The 26,227-nt window shown below is 42.6% G+C and overlaps 1 long non-coding RNA gene across 1 annotated transcript in view; it reads left to right on the forward strand.

Moving 5' to 3' along the window:
- LOC117872790 overlaps positions 1–26,227 on the forward strand; it is a 94,120-nt gene that overhangs the window by 62,323 nt on the left and 5,570 nt on the right. The window contains exons 2-3 of the long non-coding RNA XR_004644605.1: positions 653–742; positions 6,378–6,487. This is a non-coding gene — a long non-coding RNA (uncharacterized LOC117872790). The remainder of the gene's footprint in view (positions 1–652; positions 743–6,377; positions 6,488–26,227) is intronic.

The following is a 26,227-nucleotide window of genomic DNA, read 5'->3' on the forward strand; positions in this document are numbered from 1 at the left end:
GATGGTGCTTTTAACTTGAGTTGGCTGGCCATTGGGGAGGGAAAGGTGGAAACTCAAATGAGCACAACTCACTCAACTGCTTACACAACCATTCTGCCACATGGACACAGGCTAGCTTGAGTGCTGCTAGTCTTCCAATGCCTTCTCACAATTATGCCCCGCAAATGCCCAAAAAGTTCTTCCACAGTTTGCTGGGAAAGGGTTCACAGAACAGCTCAGCTTATCTCAGTGCTAAGGAGCAGGGGATATGCCCCTAGGAGTCTTAGCCCCACACAGAAGTGAGCACAGTGCCAGTGTGGACATTGCAGCTCGAATGTTATTCCTCAATGTGGTTGCTCTCACTTGAGAAGAGTAACTCAAGTATAGGCAACTTGAATTAATTCTGAAGTGAAGACTACCCAGGAGACTGAGTGCTTAGAGATGGGCCCAGACAGTTACCAGACCCAAAGAACTCCAAAATTGGCTGAACAAACACCTGAGCACCTTCTGTTTTAGTTTGGCAGGCTTTTTTAAAATCAAATGGTACATTTCTGAAGTTATTTCTCTTGAGGAATAAACTAAAACCTAATGAATGGGATTTGCTAAACTTAATTTCTAAAGAAATCTTTAAGGTGGTGAAGGCTATTTCAAAAGCAGGTTCTCTCTTTTACAGATTGGACCATAATGGAAGCACAGGAAGTACAGAGTAAAAGGAATATTTCTAGAAGAACAAACTTTAGAAAGGGGTCACCAGAGAGACAAGGTGAGTGAGGTAATATATTTTATTAGACCAGCTTCTGTAAGCTTTTACCTACTTCTTTCTTCATGCACTGACCTACAGACCATAGGTTAGACAGATGATGTAAGAGCTGAACTTCCTTTAGCACTGTAGGGAATTTTGGGAACTTTCACTGCTCTTTCCCTCTCCTCCCCCACCCCAAAGTGGAACCTGTGCTTGGGCACAACCCCACAGTAAGAGGAGCATGTTTCAGAGCTGAGCTTACCCGGCCTAAGAGGCCAGTCAAGTAAAGGAGTAAATCGTACCAAAGGGATGGACAGGCTATGGCTTAGGAGTGGAGGCAGAGGATTCTCAGAAGCAATGTGTTACCTGGGAATATCTGTTGTATGTGTCGAAAACTGAGAACTAAAAAATTATGTTCATGGTTTAGCTTTCTTAAACAACACTGTGACTGTTTGCTTACTGACTACTTAAATGGCCCGGGATAGTGCTGGACTTTGTTCATAATGCTGTAATCTCTCCTCCAAGTATGGTTTTTTAAAATGTGTTTTTTCTTTGAGTTCAGAAGAGGAGAGGTGGCAACTAGCCAGCACTCTGGCTGCTTGGGCAAAGAGGTAATCTTTGAGCATAGTCCGAGCTGCAACCGAGACCACATCATGTGTCCAGTCTGTCATAATATTTATTCACAACATCTTTGTGTGTGACAGAGAGAGAGATTTGAATCTTCATTCAGATGAGATCCAGATCTCCATTTATTTGAACTGGGCCTATAACACATGGCTCCAAAAGGCCTACAGGAAAGAGCTTTGGGGAGAAATGCTCTCAATTTTCCACTAATGCACTCAGAGTTCTAATGGCTGAGTGAATTAATAAGTAATTAGGTTAACTTCTCAAAATCTATGGATTAGAAGTTAGTTTTCACCCACACATTTTGCAGACATTATTAAATAGATCTCTTGCCCTTTATTGGCATATTATTCTAATGTACATGAATTTGACAGACACCCCATTTTGTGTCTGAATTGTGGTCTTATTTTCTTCCTCTCTTCCTGTAATTATAAGAATCTTTCTTCTCTGTACTGATTAGTACACAGTGATCAACTATGGAGATAAGTGTCTGGTGAAGTCTGTCTCAAGGCACACTACCTGACTTTAGCTGCTAGGCCTTGAGAATATCATTTCCAATATACAGTATATTAGAGTTACCATTCGTCCGGATTCTGCCGGACATGTCCGGCTTTTTTGAGTTAAAAATAGCATCCGGGGGGAATTTGTAAATGTCCGGATTTCCCCCCCATACAGAGTGCGCGCGTTGACAGGGCAGCCGGCCGGATGGTGTCACTCACACGGGGCTCTGGCAGCCAGAGCCCCTCCTCCGCTTCCCCCTCCTCTCCCCTGCAACTTGAGACCACTCCCCTCCTCTCTCCCCCTCCCTGCATTCGCAGATCACCAGCTGGCCGTTCGCCTAGGGCCTCCGGCAGTCTGGAGCTCCTCCCCCTACTCCTCCCTCCCATGCTGCCGAGCGCGCCGCTCCACAGCACACTGGTCTGAGCGGCACGGTAAGGGGGCAGGGGGTAGGAGAAGGGGCAGGGAGGTTCCGGAGGGGGCAGTCAAGAGACAGGGAGCAGGGTTGGATGGGTTGGGAGTTCGGGGGGGCTGTCTGGGGGTTGGGGGTGTAAGGTTCTGGGCAGTCAGGGTACAGGTAGGGGGCAGTTAGGGGACAAGGAACAGGGAGTCTTAAGTAGGGGGTGGGGTTCTGGAGGGCAGTTAGGAGCAGGGGTCCCAGGACGGGGTAGTCAAGGGACATGGAAAAGAGGGGTTTAGATGGGTCGGGAGTGGTTGGATGGGGCGTGGGAGTCCCTGGTGTCTGTCTGGGGGTGGGGGTGTGGATAAGGGTTGGGGCCGTCCAGGGACAGGTAGGGTCCCAGGGGGCCAGTTAGGATGGGGGGAGGGTCTCAGGAGGGGGCAGTCAGGGGACAAGGAGTGGGGGGGAGGGTTGTGGGTTCTGAGGGGGGCGAGAAGTGGGAGGAAGTGGAAGGGGCAGGGGCGGGGCTAGTGCGGGACTCCTCCCGTCCTCTTTTTTGATTGTTGAAATATGGTAACCGTACAGTATATACATATCTCCTTACATGTTATCCACAGATACACTTCACTAAGATTATGATGACTGGTGTGATGCAGGCTTTCAGTGGAAACCTTACATAACACTTCTTTGGTGAACTAGAAGGTGAATTCTACACCAGGGGATCCCTTTAACACTTATGCACCCCTGTACTGCCTGCCAGTTGGCATCAAGAAGTCCTTGGGTTACAATCTCCTATTCTCACCACTATACAGAAGCTCCCATTACTGAAACCCCTCATGGTTTTTTAAGAAGCAAAGGGGTCACAGCTCCAGGTTGTTCCTACAAATTGCCATTGGCTGAAAATGATAAAAATGGGTTGGATTAAAAAAGCTGACCTTATGCTGGCTGCAAAGTTGCTTCAAACAGTAGCAACTTGGGCTTTACATCTCCACCCCTGTTTGCAGTCGGGGTTGCTCAGGTGCAGGTACTCTAACCTATTTAGAGCAGTCTCATAGGTTTCCACAAAAGCTCTGTTGATAATGTTTACTGAACATGCCTTGAACAGAAATCCTTACTAATTCCTTATGGAAAAATTATCTATGGTAGGGCAGAACAAAATAGGAATAAAGCCAATAAGGGGGTCTCTAGAAATTACTTTAGAAACCTATAGAAGTCAGTGGAGACAGTTAACCTTTTAAAAGCCTTTTTCAGGCATATTGCAGCATTCTGGAATGGGTATAATTTTCCATTAAATGCCATAAAAATGGTTCAGAAGACTAGTTCCATTATACATTTCATGCAAGTATTTGGACCATTCCTGGACTTTGAAGATGATTCTGTTTGTTCACAAGTCTTTTTGTGAATGCTTTATAAACTGCTTGAATTTATAACTATTTACAGAATAATTTATGTTCATCTATATATTGTTTGCAAGCAGTTTATTGGGCATTTCATAGTTAAAGATTTAATCTGTATTTTGTTAATTTTGATTGCCACATGATGGTATGTGTTCCCTTATTGGAATATCATAACTGTTAGAATCAGGTTTCCAGCACAAATACTTGTGTTCAGGCATTACAAATTCACTTTCTGTAGTTTTGCCCTCTAAAATCAGCTCTTTATGTGTACATTGATTGTAATCTTAGTTGCTAGAAGATTTGTGGAAAGTAAACACACAAGAAGAAAACAAGCCAAGCCAACTGAGCTTATTATTTAAAATCTACAAAATATTTCCAGAGATTGTCTGGGAACATTCATTCAGTGTGAGAGGTGATCATTATGATAAGTCTGACCTTTCGCATAGGAGTGGACATGGCATCTCACACTGCAATTCCTGCATCTCACACTGTAATTCCTGGATCAAGCCCAGTGACCTTACTTTAGCTGAAAGCACAAACTTTTAGAAAGTCTATCCAATCCTGATTTAAAGATTTTAAGCAATGGACAATCTATCACATGCTTTAGCAATCTTCTCTACTAGTTAATTACACTCACTTAAAATATGTATGCCTTATTTCCAGTTTTAACTTGTCTAACTTCAATTCTACCGAGCTGTAATCAAGAATAACTTTTCGATCATAGTTCCCATGGACTACATTGCCTAGAAACATCAAACAACACTGTCTATGCTTGTGACCAAGATTGTTGTGTTCTGTAATAGTACTGTCAAAATGAATTGTTGAGTGAATAAATATAGACTCCAGTTTTCACAGCCCTCTAATGCTTTTGGACACCTTTATTGCCAGGAATTTAGGCTTTCAAATACTTTTGGCAGCTTTGAAAAGCTCAGCCTCAGTGTTCCCACAACAAAAAGAAAAACAAAACAAAAAACAAACAAGCATCTCCTGACAACTTGAGGATTTTCTTTGTCATTTCCAGTATTCTATTTTCTCAAAAGTTTTTGATTTTAAGAGGATCTAATCCACATACTATGGAATCGCTCATGGGTTTACTCAGGATAGTACAGATAATAGGATATTTTATATGATTTAGGGGTGAAATCCTGGTTCCATTGAAGTAAACAAGGAAACTCCCACTGACTTTGTTAGGGCCAGGATTTACCCTAGGGCTCCACTGTAGTTCAAGTTCACTGTTCAAGAACTCTTAACCTAGAAGTCCTTAATTTTCTACGAGACATAAACACGGCACAACAAAGAATGTTTACTAATTCCCCCTGAATGCTTTGAACATTATAGATTGCTGCCCAGAGAACATAACACTCCATCTAAATCAGAGAACTTAAAAGTTCCAGGAAATGTGGTCAGGATTCCCAGAACTACAACTGATTATAGGTGAGGCTGGAAGTGGCACCTATTATTAAAGTTGCTCAACACTTCCATTATAAGACCCTTTTTTTCAGTTGCTTATAATTTAGACAAACTTTAATCATTTGGGCTGAAATTTTCCATGCCAGGTGTCTGCCTCATTCTGAACATTTTGGAAAATTTCTGCCCAAAGGGGTCATCCAGTTCTGAACACTAGGGGGAAAATAAGGTGTTTTGCCCAGGCTTAAAAAATTTGGGTTATCTTGTCTTTGACAAGCTCTAGTGCTCCCCTGCTTTGCAGCAAGGAATTGAAATTGGGCAAGGCTGTGGTCTTTGTGTTGGGGCTTGTGTTCAAATCTGGCTGAGTTACATGCCTTTGAAAAAATGCAGATTGTACATGCTCAGAGTCCTTCAATTTTTAGCAGCAAAACGACCCAAAGTTTCTGTGCCCACAGCACTTGCTTCAGCCTGGGATTGAGCAGGACTTCCCCTGCAGTTGTGAGTAGGGTTGCCAACCCTCCAGAATTTTCCTGTAGTCTCCAGGAAATAAAGATTAAGCTTTAATTAAAGATTGTCATGTGACGAAACCTCCAGGAATACGTCCAACCAAAATTGGCAGCCCTAGTTCTGGCTCTGGGCTGCTGAAAGACATGCCAGTTCCAAGCACTGGAATTGAGAGCAAGGAAGTAATTTCAATGATCCCCTGCTGGGCCCTGGCAACATGGGGGAAGAAGCTGCCTGATTCGAAGGCAGAAGGGACAAAAGACCTCATAGACTTTAAGGTCAGAAGGGACCATTATGATCATCTGGTCTGACCCCCTGCGTGCTGCAGGCCGCAAGACCCTTCCCTGGACTCTGCCGTTGAAGTCCCCAATCCTGTGTTTTAGTGACTTCAATCGGTTGAGACCCTCCTGCTAGTGACCTATGGGGGGCGGTGGTGGGGGAGTAGATTTGTGACAACAATCCTGGGGGAGATGGGGGAAACTAGGACTGGAGGCTGGCAGTGGGTGGGAAGAGGAAAATGGACTGAGGGTTGGGGTTGTGGTGGAGGTGAGACAGAGACTAGTAATGGGGGAGGGAGGGTAGAGACAAAGAACCAGTGGGATGGGGGGTTGGGGGAGAGTGAAGACTGATCTGATGAGGAGCTCCTGACAGGAGGGGTTTGTGGGTGATCCAGGGTGCTGGGGGAGAACTGGGACTGACTGGGCAAAGAGACTGGGACAAGGAACCAGGGCAGAGAGGAAGTGAGGTTGGACGTGGAAAACCCACCATCTACACAGAGGATTGGCTCCTTTTGCATCCATTCTTACCTGCCTGTTTCTGATTCCAGGGCATTGCAACTCTGTACTATCCACTTTCCAGGGCTCATCAACTTGTTCCAACTTTCAGGATGGGGGTCACCTGGGGAAGCGATGTCACTACTAACACAAATACTGCCATGTGAGTATTACTGACAATGAGGAATTTAATCCAACACAAGTTAATGGACTCAGTACAGGAGTAACTGGATGAAATTCTCTGGCCTGTGTTATAGAGGAGGTCAGACTGGATGATCTAATAATCACTTCTGATTTTAAAAATCTATAAATCCCCATGGCATCAGTTGGGTAACAGTTCATGGAAAGGGCTTATTCCCTAGCCATACCCTCCGCTGCAGATCTGGAGGGTCTCTGTGGGGCTTTTTGAAGAGCCCACAGGAGAAGTAGGGAAGGATGCTGCAGAGGTAGTACTCCCTCCATCAAGGTGTCCACTCAGGAATCCACCTGTTTCATTCCCTGAGGCTTTATGGATGGAGGGAATAATTTGAACTCAGGTGGTTAGGTAAGAGTAGAGAATTGATACATATTCTCAGTTAAGGTTTTTGATCATGTACTGCATGCATAGCAGTAAGATATCAACATATTACATTTATCTGGTAAATAATAACAAAAAAAATGGGGGGAAAGTCCCATATTAAACGTATGAGCAGCTGCTGGATTTAATTAGGCTTGGGTTGCTTTGAAGTGTGGTTGTAAATTGCTCTGGATTTTCAGCTGGCCTTTAGCTCTTGGAAACTGGAAGGAGGACTCCATGAACGCTTTGACAAGGGAAAACTGGGGCACAGAAAACAAGCTTTGTGTCAGGAAGGCTGTGGGGTTTTTTTAATTGTCATTTCTGGCACCAGTGCAGAAAGGGTTAAAAAAATGGCTCAACTTGACACACGTCTCCAGCTTTCAGCAATTCACAACTTCCTCACTGAAGAGCTTTGAGGACACTCTGCTTGTGTTCAACAGCAGTGCAGACGGAAAAAATTGTACTGACCCCACTCAGCTGCAGCAATAAGGTGAAATGCGGGGGTTGGTGCATTATAAGTTTTCTTTCTGCATCCTGTCGGGGGTGCCACATGTCTAATGTTTTAACTTTTATAACCTCGTGACATTCCTTCCTTTTAAAGAAAAGGCATTAAAAAACCAAAACTTCACCACAACCTCTTGAGAGCACATGGATTGCATTTCGCCACAGTAATCACTTACTGCAACAGGAGGCTGTGGTACCAGTGGGATATTAAACCCTCTCATGTGGCTGGAGCAGACTTGGCCGGGGGGGGGGGCAGAAAAAAATTACAAAAACATTTTCTCATCTCCCCATTTCCCCTCCTTTCTTTTTTGAACCAGAATTTGAAAATTCATTGAAGCTTTGACATTTGAAAAACTTCACCCAGCTCTAGTCTGGGTTATATTAACTCTTGTATCCCTGACCCATGTCAGGGGATGGGGAGCCAGGAAATTAAACCAGTCCCTTACCAGCATTCCTGTGTGTATAGCTAAACAAAATGAATGAGGACACTGGCAGTCTGTTTCTTTAGGACATCCAGAGTAGTACTGAGAATGTTCCTGTGATGAAAGGTAACGAATGCCATCCTGGTCACTGATAGTGGAAAAACACCCTGAGCAGCAAATACAGGCTCCAGGCATCCTTGGTGACCAAAACAGTACTGTTTTAAGAGTGAGTGGCTATATGTACAGAAAGCTATTGAACTTCAGAGATGGTAGTTACTGACAGCTGTCTAATAAAAGGCAGGATGATACGTTTGTGTGTTAGGGTTTAAGAGTGTCTTCCTCCTAGACCTTGACATGTGCATATTCTATTAACTGGCCATATTAGTTTTTGTGTATGTGTTCGGTTGATACGTTTTATGGGATCTACTGATGAAAAACTCTATATGAGAACAGGTGGCTGTTATTATTTGCATTTAATATTTCTTTTAAAAAGATTTAACTGTAGCCACTGGAGTCAGTAGATATCAACCACTTGTCATGTGGAAGAGTTAAACCTTCTGTAATCCTGACCCATGTCATCTGGCCACAGCCAGGAAATGAAGGCCATTCTCCTAACAGCACAGATTTATTGCATTTATTCACCCTTCCTTGCTACTGCCTCTCTCAGTAGCAGACATGCCAAACCTGTGGAAAAAACTGCAGAAATTGGGCTTGTTTTTGGCTTAATTGGCTTGTGAGTTGCTTTTTGGCTCATTTTTGACTTGTAGCTTGCTGCTTGTTGTAGCTTGTTGCTTCTTTTTTTTTTTTTTTTTTTTTTTTTTTTATTGTCTCCTGGCAAGCAGGGGCAAGGGGGGAGAGAGTCAGGGATGCACAGCGGGCCCATCACAGTCCTCCCAGACTGCACACCAGGGGGATCTAGTCACATAGAGTGTTGGGGTTCTTAGGGATTGGCTTGTTTTGGCCTTGTTTTGAAATGGGATTTAGCTTGATTCTTGGCTTATTGTGAAAGTCGGGGTGCTTATTTACTGTGTGAAAGTTGGCAACCATGCTCAGTAGTCCCTTATCTGCTTTGTATGATCCTTTTCTCCCCATAACAGTTACTTATCACACATGTACTTTACTGAGACTGTTGAACATGACAATTGCAAAATACAGTGAATCAGTAACATGAATGATTTGAAAAAATGGTGTATGTTGTTCAGCCTGAAATTATGTGGTAAAGGGGGCTGGAGTGAGGGGTGGAAGAAATGAATGGAAATAACAGTACTCACATTTTCTTGTAAAATGCAGATTTCTTTGATTTTTTTTAAATTCCTTGATGTCTATTTTTTTAAAGTCATCATACAATACTGTGCACTTTCATAGAAGAGTTATTCAGTAAATGGTTTCCTGAAGTAAAATACAAACTTACAAGAAGTGCTGATGGTGCGAACACCTGGTTTTCTAATAACTTTTAAAGCAAAATATTATTTGGTGGTCTCTAAGGTCTATAATGTTGATTTTTTTAAAAAGAGATTACTTCCCCGTGTAAAGTGAGATTGTAAATTATCATATTGAAAATGGTGGCTAAATGTGGAATGATCTCTCTTGAGTAAAATGAAACTTTAATTAATACAGCTAGAAGCCAAGGAGAGGGAGGTGGTGTGTGGAGGGCTGGTAACAGTCCAGTGTGCAGGGTGAGTCAGTATAAAATGGAAAGAAGTAGGACAAAAGTATATGGAACTAAGAAGTCTGCTACACCTATGACAGGGCTGTAGCAAATACACTCTGGGAAGCGAAGCCTTATAATTCTAATGGATACTACAGAGAGCCCCAGCTACCAGAAGTTTATCCATCTCACACTGTACTTCGGGGGAACCAGACATTTTCTGGTCCCTCTGAAAATCCCTTGAAGTAAGTCAAATCCATCAACTTAAATGTCACTTGAAAAATAAAGGCAGAGCACTAGTGTAAAGTGTGCGTAGTGAGATGTACTGGGTTTGGGGTTTTTTTTTTAGTAGGTCATTGTGTTTTGCACCATCTCAAATTCCTCAATGGTTTTCAAAAGCAGTCTTAGGTACTATAGAGTGCATTGCAGTAGTCTAATCTCAAGGCGTCAAGAATATGGATCACACTAGCATGGTCCATAGCTGAAAGAGAAGGTTGCAGCCTCCTAGCTAGACACAAATGAAAAAAAGGGGCAACTCACCTTTGTAGACTATTTCAAGCTCATTGGATGAGAGGTAACAGCAGGATGTCTGCACTGAAGCTGGGCAGAATTTTTTGGACAAATAATTTATTTGGTGAAAAAAGGAGTTTGGGGTTGAGCAAAACAATTTGTGAATTCAGGTCAATTTTGATGAATAGTTTTGTCTGAATTTTTTTTTTTTTAGAAAGGTCAAAATGTTTTCTTTCGATATTTTTGAAATGAAATGTTTTGACTTTGTTTGACTTTACATTTTGTTTTCAAATTTAGCTACATCAAGTTTAAAACAATCTAACAAAATGGTAAAAAATGCATCCCAAGATAAAATGGCCAAAGAAGTCATTTTGGATTGAACAAAATGAAAACTGAACTAAAAAACCCCAATTATTTGCTCAGCTTTACTCTGTATTAGCTGTCTATTACCAAGCCTTCCTATTTTTTCTGATTGAGAGATTAGTATAGCAGTAAAGGTTAACTGATTACAGTAACTCCTCACTTAACATCGTCCCAGTTAACGTTGTTTCGTTGTTATGTTGCTGATCAATTAGAGAACATGCTCCTTTAAAGTTGTGCAATGCTCCCTTATAACGTTGTTTGGCAGCCGTCTGCTTTGTCCACTGCTTGCAGGAAGAGCAGTCCGTTGGAGCTAGCTGGTGGGGGCTTGGAACCAGGGTGGGACGGCAGCCCCCCTAAGTTCCCTGTGCGGCAGCTGCCCACAATTGCTGGGCAGTTCAGATGTCCCTCCTCCTACTGCTGTGTGCTGCTCCTGCCCTCTGCCTTTGAACTGCTCCTGGGAGCCTCCTGCTTGCTGTGCAGAGGCAGGGGGAAGAGGGATACTATGTCAGGGTGTCACCCTCCCCCCGCTCCTGTACCCCATTTCCACAGAGCGGGGGGGCTAGAGAGGGACATGACAGGGCTCAAGATGGAGGGAGCTTGCTGGCAGCAGCTGCTGTCTCAACTTGCTGACTTAAAAAGGCAGTGTACTTAGAGTGGGGTCAGCGTACTTAAAGGGGAAATGCACATCTTTCTCTCTCACTCACACACACAGTGTGTGTGTGTGTGTCTCTCTCTCTCTCTTACACACACACACACACACACACACACGGTGTGTGTCTCTGTCTCTCTCTACCATGCTGTGTCTCCTCCCTCCATTGGTGCTGCCTTGTAGAGTGTGAGGCTACATTAAAAGGTGTTAACCGTTGAGAGCTCAGCCGACTGCTAGTTCATCATTTAGCAGTAAGGCATTCCCTGGGAAATATCCCGCCCTCTTACACCCTCTGACTCCACCACTTCAACCAAGCTTCACAATTATCATTGCTGTGTACAGTATTAAATTGTTTGTTTAAAACTTATACTATGTATATATGTGTGTGTGTATATGTATGTGTATATATGTATGTGTGTGTGTGTGTGTCTGGCGAAAAAAATTTCCCTGGAACATAATCCCCCCATTTACATTAATTCTGATAGGAAAATTGGATTCGCTTAACATCATTTCGCTTAAAGTAGCATTTTTCATGAACTTAACTATAACGTTAGGCGATGAGTTACTGTACCTGAAAATCTGAGTCAATCAATGAAGTTCTTAATGTTTGAGCAGGAGTGGGGGCGGGAGATGGAAGCTCTAGAGGGTATCTTTTTCACGGAAACCATCAACTTTGTACAGCATAGAGTACTGGAGCCAGTTCACTAACACATTCTGAATGTACTGGAATCTCTCAGTGTCCACACCATTGGTTTTAACAAGGGTACATGCAGCCAGTGGTATGACCAGAGTTTGAAAAGCTGTTATCCAGTTAGTGTATAACTCAGTGGGCTTCAAAATTATGCAATGGTGTTCAAGAATATAACTGTTGACTTCGGATTGTCACAAGGTCTTATTGGCTTTAAGTACCTGCTCGAAATATATGTAAATGATATATTTCAGAGTAGCAGCCATGTTAGTCTGTATCTGCAAAAAGAACAGGAGTACTTGTGGCACCTTAGAGACTAACAAATTTATTAGAGCATAATAATAGATAATAATAATTAGATGCACTAATAAATTTGTTAGTCTCTAAGGTGCCACAAGTACTCCTGTTCTTTTTGTAAGTGATATAAATTATTCTACAGGTAGACCTCTAGACTGTACTTTGTTACAATGATGATTCTTCAGGCAAGCACAATAAGCAATATGAATGAACTTCCTATCACACTAGCCTAGCATTTAGGGTGGAAACATCCTCGTGCAGATGCCTGCTGCAGGGCCTTCCTCACCATTTAAAAAGGGCTGATTAGGAAAGACTATAGGGAAAGCTACCATGAAGTGGGCCCCCCACACACACACACATCATGGTGGATGATTAGACTTAGAGGGTAAGTGGGGGAAGATCCACCAGATGCATAGCTATGTGGATCTGATTGCCCAAAACACAACATATGAAGCTCAGAGAGGTAGCAACTGGTATTCCAGTCAAAGTTCATTCCATTGGAAGAATGTGAGCAGTCTTATAGCTTTATATTGTGTTAATGCATAATGAACAAATTAGAAGTATGTTAATTGTTGGTACACGATATGTACTGGAGTCTTAAAAAATAAATATATTAGGAAGCCCTGAAAGAGAGAGAAGATAAAATACAGAAAATTCTGACTTAACCATACATCACTGAATTGTGTAAAATTACAAAAATACTGGGAAAATGTACAGCAGTTGGTGAATGAACTATAGGAATAGCATGAAAACTCTCCAATAGATTCTTGAGTATCTCTGCTTTATACAAACAAATTTGTGTGTAATTTCTTTTCATGTGCAATTTTATTTTGCAAGGCAATGGAAATTACAAAAAATCCCTAAGATTCGTGAAGGGACTTATTTGAACTATGCCAGTAATAGTTTGCTCATTAGTAGCATTTGAAACTTACAAAGACTTTTCAAAACAAATTGGAGACCTTGGATAGATACAATGGAATAAAATAGACTAATTTTATTAACATCTGAATACAGTGGAGTGATTAAAGTCCTGCCAGATGTAGCTTGAAACTGATTCTCCACGTACACTCATTTTGAAAAAGGATGCTACTATTATCGGCACAATGTCATCTTTTTTTCAAGCTGCCAACCTGGTGTCATATGCTTAATTTCAGCAATGTGTTTGGACTTCCCAGGCCTTGGCTGAAGAGTTGTCGTAGGTATAGTCCAATGCTGCATTTGATTTTTATTGTGATTGTTATATTATACTGCATAATATTCTCAAATTATATTATTCTAATGAATAGCTCACCTTAATGCCATTTTGAACTTGGGCCACTGCCTGCATGAGACAAGTTTTATTTTGACTCAGTTCAATTAGTTTTCTGACGCAGTTATAGCCTCTTCTAGCAGAGCACCAATAAAACACTGGAAATGGATATCCTCTTTGACGTAGTGGGATTGCTTTTCTTTTCTTTTTTTGGCCCAGATCTATTTTTGAAAAGTAACATGAGAAGCTCAAAAATTGATGTGTATGACTGGGAGAGAGAAGTAAAGGAAGGAAGAGAGCAGCGTGAAACTGGGAACAGAAAAACGGGTTCTGGAGAGAATGGTTATCCAAAAAGTACATAAAGCATCTCTGAGGGATTCCACTTTAGTACTGCAGTGGTACCATGCGAATGGGAAGCAGTAACAGGTATCGCAGCAAAAACGACATCTGGATTGTATTAGCAGAGAAAGAAATGTAGGGCCACCGTAGTTGGTGTAAATCCGCATTGTTTATTTGACTTCTCTTGAGCTATGCTGATTTACACCAGCTCAGGTTGTGCCCAATAGACTTTGCTTCCCAGATAATCCTGCTGGTATAATATACTGTAGTTGTAAAATAATTTAGAGTGACCTATTTTAATAGGTCCTCTATATACTAAATAGTCTTGGCATGTCTATGGCATTTACAGTTTGCGGTTCTCATGGCACTTTACAACCATGAATTTAATCAAATCTCCCAGGTAGGTATTAGCCCATTTGGCAGTTGAAGAGCCAGAATACTGATGGTGCAGTACAAAGCAACTGTACAGTACTGGAGAATCTAGACATTAATATTTACTGCCTTACAGATCCTGTGTTTGTGTTTAATCACTCTGGCTGTCGTGATCTCAGCACCCCAGAGGCCCACCAATGTGCTAGTACATGTACCATCCATAAATGTCTTAAATCTTTCATTGGCACTCTGTTGGGTGTAAATTGGCAAAGAATTTGACTTGTTAGCTAGCAAATAACTGTTGTATTCAAGTCCATAACACCCATGTTGGCTACTTCTTGTGTGAATATTAGGTCAAAGAGTGGCTTCACTCTGTTATGTATACAAGTCACTTTTGGGATGGTGGGGGACCGAAGGATCTTCAAAGTACTCTTTTGGTACTTCTCATGGTCACAAAGACTATTTCCCCCCTAATAAAATAATCTGGATTTCCCAGGCCAGTCTATTGTTCTATTACTTCATCCTTGATTGCCAGCCTTCAAATAGCAATGCCTGAATTTCTAAATCGGTTACTTTATTATGGAGAGCTTATAGTACCTGAATCTCTTCCAGGAACTCTGGGAAGGATGTGGCATGAAATGTGAGAGGGGGCAGAAACAAGAAACTGAATGTTGAGTAGTCCCTTCCCATTTACTTTCTTTGAGACCCAGCTGAAATTGGGAGAGCCAAATTGAACTGCTGTGTACCAGATGAGTAACTATAAACATCCTGCCAAGGTCTACCACAATTTTTTTTATTCCAAATACAATTTGTTACTATAGAAGTCTTATTTTAAGATTTGTACAATAAAGTCTAATGAAAGTAATTACTAATTGATCTAATATTTCAAAAATTAAAAGTAAAGGGACTAAATTCTCTGAAATCAATGGAGTTACATTAGCAGAGAATTTACCTCAAGAACTGTGAAACTTTACTGCCTAATACTAATATCGGGGCTTAAATTCAACCAGAGTTGTCTGGAGCCAAGTTCCAGTAAATATTTTCAACCCCCTGGAGTTTTCATAGCATGTTGGGGGGAGAGAGAAGGGTGTGTGTATGTGTGTGGGGGGGACACTCAGGGAACTACTTTGAGAATTTAAGCCCTAATATTAACATTAAAAATTATTTAAAAACCCTTCTGAAACACTGCTTCTGTTCCAACATTGAGCAGTTTCATGGCTTCTAAATAAAAAGAGTCCTTTAGTTTCTAAAAGTTATCATTTCCAGCTAGATAGGTGGTGTCTGTGACGTTACACTCCATATTCTTTATGGAAATATGCTTATAACATGGATATGACATAACCGAGATATTCTTTATGCAAGATGGGTCTTGTAAGGTATCATTGGAAAGGTTATGATTTACTGAATGTGATTATCTAATTTGTATGCATGTATCATTTCTGTATCTAAAGTTAGGAATATGGACTATATAACAATTACAACTGGGTGTGTATTGGGAAGACACCCACCAGATGACAGGCCATGAGATTTGATGACCCATCAGGAAGGAACAACAAGACCATGAAGATACTAATCTCTCTCACTCCTGGGAGGCGTCCAGGGATGCAACTGTGACACTACTAGGTCAGATGGTCTTGTCACCTGATACTAAACATTATCTGGCTCTTCATGTAACTTTCCACTGAAAGGATAGGGGGGGTCAAGTTTGGGAAACAAAGGATTCCCGCCTTATGTAAACCTTATTTAAGGGCGTGGAGTAAGGCAAAGAGGACTCCTCCTCTCCATGGCCTGTCTGCCCAAGAAGAAAGACTGCTAAAGCCACCTGAAGGGAATGAGTCCAGACTGAGACAGGTGTCCAGTCTGAAAAGAAATATAACTGGAACTCTAAACCACAGAAGCTTTGCAACCTGCCTAAAATAACATTTAGGGTAAGAAATTACATTTTGTAACCTGTTTCTTAAGTATATTGAGCTTAGCTTGCATATTTAGTTTTATTTGCTCAGTAATCTGCTTTGTTCTGTCTGTTATTGCTTGTATTCACTTAAAATTCACCTTTTGTAGTTAATAAACGTATTTCTTGTTTATAATATAACCCCTTGTGTACAATTCATAATTGGGGGGTAAGAGGCTGTGCATATCTTCCTCCACATTGAGGGAGGAGGTGGATTTCATAATATACCTTTAGGTCTGCACTCCACGGGAGGTGGACATGTGAGTGCTGGGGCAAGTCCCTTAAGTTGAGCCTTCCTGGAGCTGATCTCAGTGTCTGTGTCGTTCTGCAGTTGGGTGTGGCCCTGCCTGTGTGTGTGCTGGAGGAGGCTTTATAACCTGTCTCATCAAGACAGGAAAAAAGGTTGCCCAGGCTGGCATAACAGACAGGCTCAGCAGTATCTCGGCACATCAGGTGGCATCCTAAGGGGGGCAATCTGTCACAGTGTCCCTCTTTAACTATTCACTAACAAGCACATTTTGTGGCAACAATTCTTTCTTAAAGCTTGATCCAAAACCCACTGAAGTCTAGGGGAGTCATTCCATTTATTCTAATAAGCTTTGTATCAGCCCTTTAAAGATGATCTACTTCTCCTCAGGGTTAGGATCAGCCTTATAGATACCTATCAAGCCTCATGCATCTTCTGTACATGAGTCTAACTGGAAATACACTAAACCACCGGGAATGATACACATACCTGAAAAAAAGGCCAAAGGTCGGACTAGGAGGAGATTGTGTTACTGATCAGACAGGCTGTGCAGCAGGTGTCCTAGCATGCTCATTGTTTGGACAGAAAAAGATTTTAAGCCATTGTTTGATTAAATCTGGTTTTTTTTAAGTGCCTGAGAAACCAGCTGATGCTCACGAAAAGAAGTGAGAACCCTTATGAAATGTCCATATTACTACCACAGGACTAACTAAACTCAGTTTCTCCATTCTTGGTCTCTCCAATAAATGCACATAGACTCACCTGGTTCAAGTAACATTCCCTTCTTGGGATTTGGTTTGTTAACAAAACATAACAGATAATGTCAACTGAAATAAAAATCTTCCAGACTTTGTCTGGAGGCTCTTCAGTTCCTTCTAAAAATCACCTCTTTCCGAAAGGCTTTACTAGCTGGGGCTGCTTCTCCTTCCCCCTTCAGGAATCCTACACCAAAATTTCACTTGGCTGATGCACTTCCAGCTTCTTTCCCTGACTCTAGGTATCCTCTCTGGCTGAACAAGCTCCATATAATAGAAAGCACTGCCAAGAAGTGCCCAGGGACACTCAAATGTGCCCAAGGATCAATACCCAGCTACAGACTACTGTTATTACAGGAGCAAATCCTTAGGGCCCTGAAAATCACAGATATCCATGGACCATGTTTGCAGATCACGGATCGGATGCAGATACAAATTTTGTATCCATGCATGGCTCTACAAGTGCTGTCCCCAGCCCATGGACATGAAAATCCCCTGCTGCAGTGGAACTGGTATTGCTGTGCTGTGTAAGATACGGAGGTAGGACATAGGAAGCTTGAACATGAGTTCTAAGCATCATGAAACTGGGCTTTATGAATTAACTATCAAAGTATTACAAAGGAACAATCAAGAATTAAATATTGTGTAAGTAAGTTTATTAATACTAAACAACAGTGATTTGCTTGAGTAAGTTTCTATGCTGTGAAAGACTGTTACCAAGACCTCTTTCTTCAGGTGTTGCTGCTTACCAGAGACAAGAAACACAGCCACAGATTCCTTACCGCACACATAGAGGACTGGATTCTCCACCCTTAAATCCAGTTATTCAACCTTTACTTCAAGGGCCTGGAAATCTCCCTTCCACCCCAGATAGAGTACAGTCCCAGACTGGCTTGCTTTCTTCTTTCTTTATCCTCCCACACCCTAAGGTGCATAGTGTGTCCACCAATTTCTGCAATTTATTTTGTTTTTTGTGCTGGTATGTTCAGGCTTTTTCACATCAAATGGATCTCTTGCTTGAGCCTGCTGCATGCCAATGTGGCTCCTGGTTTCTCTAAGTTTTTTTGTAGCAGTTGACAATCCTAACGTAAATACACCTCTACCCTGATATAATGTGACCCGATATAACATGAATTCTGATATAATGCGGTAAAGCAGCGCTCCGGGGGGGGCAGGGCTGCGCACTCTGGCGGATCAAAGCAAGTTCGATATAACGTGGTTTCACCTATAATGCAGTAAGATTTTTTGGCTCCCGAGGACAGCATTATATCAGGGTAGAGGTGTATTCATCCTTTGTCAGCATCCCTAGATGGCAGGACGAGACCCTGCAGCCAATCAAATATTCCGTGGCACTTAAATGAGATACAACCTCATTCCCTATTTCTGAGCTTTGAATTTCTGGACACCTTCAACATGCAGTTTATTTGATCCTCATGATTGTTTAACTGGTTTAGCAACTTTGGAGTTTGGGATAAGGCATACGTAAGCCCATTAATTGCTATGAAAAATTAATTGCTTTGCATACTCCATGCTTCAGATCCAATTATGCTACCCTTCACTCTGTGCGTGAAGTAGTACAGTCCAGGCCTCAGTGACCCATTGAAGAGGTTATTACTAAAGTCTCCTTTCTGTAAAGCATGCAGAAATATTAATAACTGATGACATCTGCAAGCAAAATATATATTTTAAGTACAGCAAATGCTATGCTGGTCAATTAACTGACATTGCATATATCCATGTAATATTATCAGTTCATCAGTACGTTGCGTGCTGTGTTCTAGTGGCTATATAACTCTTTCTCTTTTGTTTTTAAGCAGACTTTTTACTCTTACTCAATTACTTTTCTTCTTTATGCTCTGGAATGATCCTCATGTAAAGCATTTCTGCAGTGGATTTTGCTTAACCACAGGGGTTGATGAAATGGGGCAGGGACAAGAATTAATTATACAAAGGGTGCTGTTATTCCATGCTGCTTGTGAGCATGCACCATGTAGTTAAGTCCTGCAGAGGTGTCTAGTTTGACCCTACTCAGGGAAATTATCTTGGGTTTAAGTATCAGAGGGGTAGCCGTGTTTGTTGCTTTTTACAGATTCAGACTGAGGGTCCTGTGGCACCTTTGAGACTAACAGAAGTATTGGGAGCATAAGCTTTCGTGGGTAAGAACCTCACTTCTTCTTGCATCTGAAGAAGTAAGATTCTTACCCACGAAAGCTTATGCTCCCAATACTTCTGTTAGTCTCAAAGGTGCCACAGGACCCTCTGTTGCTTTTTATCTTGGGTTTGTTTTTCATTGTGTAAGCCAAGCTGCTAGCATCACCCTTTTTGCACTCACGTTTTTTCTATGGGTTGTTTCTTTAAATTCCAAGTCTGTGTTGAGATTGGTGGATGAATAACTGGTCTATTTCCTGCTGCTTTCAGACTGATTATAAACGCATCTTCAAAAATGAAAGAGATGAACAGACAGAGTTGGAATATGCCCACCCCAAGGTCAAGGTGGCTACTGAGTTCCACTGTGAGTTGGTATGGGCTAATCTAACAGTAGCTGCCTCTGCAGTACTATTTAATAAAAATTCTTATGGTTTAGGAATATTCAACCATCTGTATAATATATCAGGCAGAAAAAGACTTTGCAAACTTAAATGACAAAATGAAAGCTGGATGGGTTTTGCCTTGAAATGTAAAAATTCCTAATCTGAACCACAGAATGAAATCAAGGAAAGAGAGCAATAAAGGTGGTATTTTAGCTCCCTGGCAGCTTGTGAAATTAACCCTGTATGATCATTATTCCTATCTACATCTGATCTAGGCAGGATTAATACACTAAAACAAATGCATCAAAAGGCCCAACCCTATGGTTAATGCTTTATATTCCCACATAAACATCTCAGATGCAATTCTAAGGCTCAGTCAGATTCCTCCTGGGCCACTGTTCCTTCTCAATTTTGTTAACATTTTGATAATGACATATCTATTCAGGATGGTCTCTCTTATCCAGAGAGAACCCTGAGCATTTTCCAAATGGATTGTAAGGAACAACTTATCCCACAACTGTGGGGTGGAACACAATGGGTTTTGAATAACACACAGCAACACCACTCAAGAGCTTATAACAGAAAAGAATCTCTTATCCATCTGTATTTACAGTGGGTGACTTAGATAGAAGGGATGCAATTGGCCAAATTACACTTTGGCCTGGATACTTAGCATCTCTCCTTTTGTGAAAAGTATCACTGAAAATTTAATGACAGTGTTTTACATACCATCTCTAAGAAGGCACCTCCAGTAGTGAAGTGCTCCTGCATACCCAGTTGTGGCATTAGTTCAGTAGTGATGCTAAGGGAAGCATTCTCGTGGATCACTAACACTATTTTCTGCATGAAGTAATTGGGTTTCTGTCATAGGGTGTATATACCCAAGGTTGGCCTGGCACCCAAGAGGTTAAGGGAGGAGCTGCCAGCCTCACAGCAGCTGGGAAAATAAAAGAGCTGGGAAGCGGTATGGTGGGGTGGCTGCCAGAGGAGTGAGCAGGCTGGAGACAGAAATTCCTGCCAGCAAGCAGCTCAGAAGCTGCCCAGGGGAGGGATGACTGGACCTACAGACTGGAGAAGCCTGCAGAAACCAAGGGAGGTAGGAAGGAGCTCAGGGCACAGCAGGAGGAATGGTTGAGGCTTGATTCTGCCTGCCTAGTTTAAGGACCCTGAGCTGGAACCCGGTGGAGTGGGGGGGAGGGGCTGGGCTTCCCTACCGACTCCTGGGAGACTTGAGGGCTGATAGTGTTTCCAACCCCTTGAGCACTGGGACCAGCTGACCCCAACAACTATAAGGGGGAAAACCTGCACACCCCAGTTGGACTGAGGCTAATACCCTCCATATGCCAGAATGGGGCTACCTTAGAGACTAGTGCAAGAGGAACTGCCTGCCTGCCTAACCAGAAGGAGTGAGCTCTTGTACAGCACTCCATCAAGCCAAAGGGGGCACAAACCCGCCCACAGTCTCCAATCTAAATATTAACACCACTCAGTGCTGTTTGGCCTATGGGATCACAGACCAAGGTCTTATGACACCAGAAAGACTTCATGTATTTGTCTCACCTGTTGGCTTAATAGGTGTTTTGTCTGTAGTGTCTTGTGGGGAAATTTTGATTTGTTTCTGATCCTTTTATCTTATTGCTCTGACGATAAAGTCAGTGTATGAAAAAACAATCCTTAACCTGCCATACCACCATGTGCTAAAGCAGGGGTGGGCAAATTTTTGGGCTGAGGGCCACATCGGGGTTCCAAAACTGTAGGGAAGGCTGTGCCTCCCCAAACAGTCTGGCCCCCGCCCCCTCCCACTTTCCACCCCCCTCAGAACCCTGACCCATCCAACCCCCCCTGCTCCTTATCCCTTAACCTCCTCCCCGGGACCCCGCCCCCCTATCTAGCCCCCCCTGTCCCCTGACTGCCCTGACCCCATCTACACCCCCATCCTCTGAACGCCCTCCCCCCAGAAATTCTGCCCCATCCAACCACTCCTTGTCCCCTGACTGCCCCCTGGAACCCCCTAACCCTTATCCAACCCCCCCTCGCCCCCTTACCATGCTGCTCAGAGCAGCATGTCTGGTAGCCACGCTGCCTGGATGGAGCCAGCCACGCCGCTGCGCTGCCCTGCCCTGCAGGAGCTCACAGCCTCGCCGCCCAGAGCGCTGGTGGCACAGCGAACTGAGGCTATGGGGGAGGGTGGACAACAGGGGAGGGGCCAGGGGCTAGCCTCCCCAGCCAGGAGCTCAAAGGCCGTAGTTTGCCCAACTCGGTGCTAAAGCTTGTGATCACAAAGTAGTAAAGGGTGAGCTTTATCAGAACGCCTATAGGAGACTGCCACAGAAAAGAAAAGGAGTCTCTCTCTTTGTTTTGTTTTTAATGTGCATACTACGGCAGACTGTCTCTGATCTCCTACTGAGCATCTTCCTTCATTTCTAGTTGCACAGCTTTGCCCACTTGTTATTTATCTGGGTTTTGTATGTTTCTCTTGATTTTCTTTTTAAAAGATAAACAAACGTAAAGGAAGTTTATATTTAAAGGCTTATTACTGTTAGGGGTGGCTCAGCCTTGATTACCGAATGAGGCACACCTGGGTAGAATCAAGAATGTCTATAAAGGGCAGCAGGCGGCTGAACTGAAGGGGGAAGTGCAGTAGAGTCTGCAGAGAGTGAGGAAAGGCTCTTGCTGGGAGGACCCTGAGACCAGGGGAGGTGCTCTAGGAAGGGAGGCCTGGGAGAGACCTTTACCAAGGAGGAGAAAGGGACTGCAAAGGCCCCAATCAGGAAGGCCTGGGAGGAGGATGAGAAAGCTTGTGGTGTGTGGATTTATGTATGGACTTTGTTAGGGATTTTGAGTTTTATTTCCAGTTTATTTATATTCATAAACTCAGTCCCCAAATATTGTCTCTGCATTTCCTACTGTTTCTCTCATCAGCCATAATGTTGTGTTAACATACTTTGGGTATAATAGTAATAGCTTTTATGGACTGCTAACATGGATCCCCAGCTGGTGTGAACTGGGAGTATGGCAGAAGCAAGATACTTAATCTCTAGGAGAAAGACACTTTTGCATTTCTCTCAAATGGCCTGTTTTGACTGACTCTTGCAATGACATTGATAAGCTCTTGGAATAAACAGCATCCATCCCAGGTCCCAGCAAGCTGCTGGGCCTGGAACACTGCTAGTGCTTGGAGAAATAAAAGGGAGTGTTGTCTTCCTTTTGGAAAATGAGAATGGGAGTGAGGAATTCAGGCTTCTACTCTGGGCTCAACTAATGACTAGTGTTACCTTGTGCAAATCACTGAAGAATAAAATGCTCAAATGTAGTTGCCTAAAATTAGGCCTCTAAATCCATATCTACATAACTAAATAAAGGTGGCCTGACTTTTAGAGGTACTGATAATTGACCACAGTAATAGCTGTGGGTTGAGAAATACAGGTTTGAAAGCCTGGGCCTTAACCTCTATGTGCCTCAGCTTGTGTTGGGGTGTTCAAACATTAATTCTCACAATACCTTGTGAATGTTTAATTATCATAACATTCTTGTACAGAGGGTATCATTTTTGTTATATCCTTTGGAATCTGAGCAGGAGTGTTAGGTAAAGAGATTCACTAAGCAACCTCCCGCTGGGCTGCCAAACGTTATTACTGACAATATTCCCTTGAAGTTGTACAAGGCTAAAGCTTAGGCTGACTACTTTTGACAAAAAAACAACAAACACCAAGCAGAAAGCCTCATAACTAAATAAATAAAGCCCTAAAGGTGTCTTCAGAAGACCTCTTTGCATGGTCAATATTACCTTGCTTGTGTATCTTCCACTGTAATTTGTAAAAGATCCACCACTACTCCTTGCCCCCACTGCCATTTGTAACTAATGGAGCTGGAAAACTCGAACCCTTCAGTGCTTTTATCTACAATGTCCTACTGATTTCTTTGGCAACGTGCGATATTAACAGGGATAAGAACAGTTCCCAGGAACTGAAATACAGTGAGAGATTGCCATGGTTGAAACAAACAATATTGAAAAGGAAATAAAAATGCTTGGATAGGGAGAATGCAAAATCCCATTAAACACAATGTAATTGCTGTTGAAAGTACCGTTACTTGCCCCTCTTTTCCCTGACCAGCTATGACTCATTTGATTTCACTGGAAGCCAGAAGGAAAGCTTTTTATTGAGCATTTTTGCTCTTTGGATAACCCATGTTTCTGAGGGGGGTGAACGGAAATATGTTTGGGGGTTTTTTTTACATGCATAGCTGGAAAGATTTTCAAAAAAGATAAGCAAATAGAAATGAAAAGCCTTAATACTGTAAAGAAAATTACTTAGTGGCAAGTTTGGGCTTTAAGCCACGTGATACGTTTGGGGGTTGGAAAGGGAAAGGCTACGTTGCAGCGGGAGCCTGCAGATTCTGCCTAACTTAGCAATTATTCCTCCAGGAGTTCTTTCTATCTATTTGTGTACTCTTATGGCCTGCATCACTACAGTGTCCAAGCATCTCACAATTATGGATGGATTTTGCCTTGCAATTCCCATGTGAAGTGTGACATACCCAGGGTACAATCTGGACTGATGAACAGCTGTGTCCCCTTAGCTCTCTAACCTAGGGTGCTTTTTACACTGCTTTGCTGTGAGAAATACCACTCCTAGTCTGCTCTCACACAGCCTCCATCAGGTAAGTTACTTCCAGTTATGTTGTATTAGTGCTGTAGCCAGCCACTCTTGAATTACATTACAGAGCAACACCAGCAAACTCCCAGTCTCAGACTTCCCCAGCAATGTACGTCTTGTGCTGCCCAGCTCTCTCCTGGACAATATAAACTCATATAAAGTCTGTCATTTTATTAATAGAAAATGATATGCACAAATCCTGTTATCCCAAATGGAGTTTCCTAAACACTTCAATCCAACAGAGGGTCCTGTGGCACCTTTAAGACTAACAGAAGTATTGGGAGCATAAGCTTTCGTGGGAAAGAACCTCACTTCTTCTTCTATGACAGGACCCTCTGTTGCTTTTTACAGATTCAGACTAACATGGCTACCCCGCTGATCCTTGACTTCAATCCAAACACACAGTGGTTTAGATAAAACAAGTTGATTAACTGCAAAAGGATAGATTTTAAGTGAATATAAGTAATGAGGCATAAAAGTCAGAATTGGTTACAAGAAAAATAAAAATAAACTTCAACTAATGCATAACTTACACTAGAGTGAATTCAAAGGAAAGCTTCTCTCGCCACATGTTTCAGCAGTCCTACTGGCTGAACTTCTCTCAGTCAGGAACCCTCCCCCTAGTCCAGTGCTGCTTCCTTTGTTTTTCAGATGTTGTGGATGCAGTGGGCAGAGAGACGGGAGGGATCATTTGGGGCATCTGCCCTCCCTTCTTATAGTTCTTTCCCTTCTTCGATAAGCATCTCCAGCTGAGGTTCAATAGACAGTCTGTGTAGACAGGAACCCAAGATTCTTCTTAAGATGTAGATTTTTTTTGCCCAGTGTCAGCATTTCTCAGGTGATGGCTCGTTTGACCTTGTCTACACCTGGCTAAGGCATCAGCTTGCCCTTTGTCTCTGAGGAACTGGTTTGGCCACTCCCCAGACTTTGACTATGTCTCAGTGACACCATACGGTGGAATCTTTTAACTTTACATTCAATGTTGCAGCACATTTTATCAGGACAGTATTGACCAGCGATTTATGAGTTTTCAAATGATACCTCACAAGACATACTGGGACAAAGATTATTATAATAGTGTGCAAGGGGTGAATACAGGGGTACAGTCACATGAAGTAGGAAAGTATTATCCTCATTTACACATGGGGAATTGAGTGGGGAGACTAAAGATATATGTACACAAGGATAAAAAGCCCTATGGCTGGCCTGGGTTGGGTGACTCTGGCTTGGGCTCCAGGGCTGAAAAATCACTGTGTAGACATTTGGGTCAGGCTTGAGCCCAAGCTCTGGGACCTTGTTGGGGGGGTTCCCCAGAGCTTAGGCTCCAGCCTGAACAGCTACACAGTGATTTTTAGCCACAGCTGTGCCATGGGTCTTTTAATCCTATGTAGATGTACCCTGAGTGACTTGCTCGGTCAAACAGGAAGTCTGTGGCTGAGCCAGGAATTAACTCCAACTCTCCTGAGTCTAAGTCCAGTGCCCTACCTCCCAGACCATCCATCCTCCTTCTGAAAGAATATTAAATTCATTCATTTAAATTTTGTAAATACTATCAAAATCATCATTATTTTACTTTCTGTAATCTCTTTAAAATCTCTTTCTTAATCAGTGGAAGCTAAGCAACCTGCAATTCAATAACTTCATGAGAAACAGGTAACGGATTATGTAAGCAATGTGTGTCATACTGTATTACCTTAATGTTCTCCTAGCCCATACTAGCACTGACCATCCACTCATCTCTTAGCAGTCTGGTCTGCTACACCAGTTGCCCCCATCTTTGCTACATTAGAGTATTTCTTCAGTCTTTCTCCACAGTTTGCTTGCAAATGGTTTCCAGTTTCTTAACAGCTGCTCCAGTCATTCCAGAATGCCCTGATCTGGTGTTTTCTAGTCTAGGAACTACTGTGGAAATGGATGGTCCTATTTACCCAGACTGTGATCACAAACCCTTATTATAGCTGATTAAATAACCAGGGATAGATGGGGACAATACTTGGATAAAACCTTTTATACTTTCTCCACCCCCTCTCAATGTTAGCCTACCTGCTGCAGGAGATGGTAGTGGTAGTTGAAGTGAAGATCTTCCCTCTGAGTCAGCATTAAATGTAATACCCAACATGTTGATAGGCGTACTGCTGGGGTACTAACTTCTGGGTGAGACATA

The sequence above is a fragment of the Trachemys scripta genome, chromosome 2 (genome assembly GCF_013100865.1).
Source record: "Trachemys scripta elegans isolate TJP31775 chromosome 2, CAS_Tse_1.0, whole genome shotgun sequence".
In the NCBI taxonomy this organism is placed as follows: Eukaryota; Metazoa; Chordata; order Testudines; family Emydidae; genus Trachemys; species Trachemys scripta.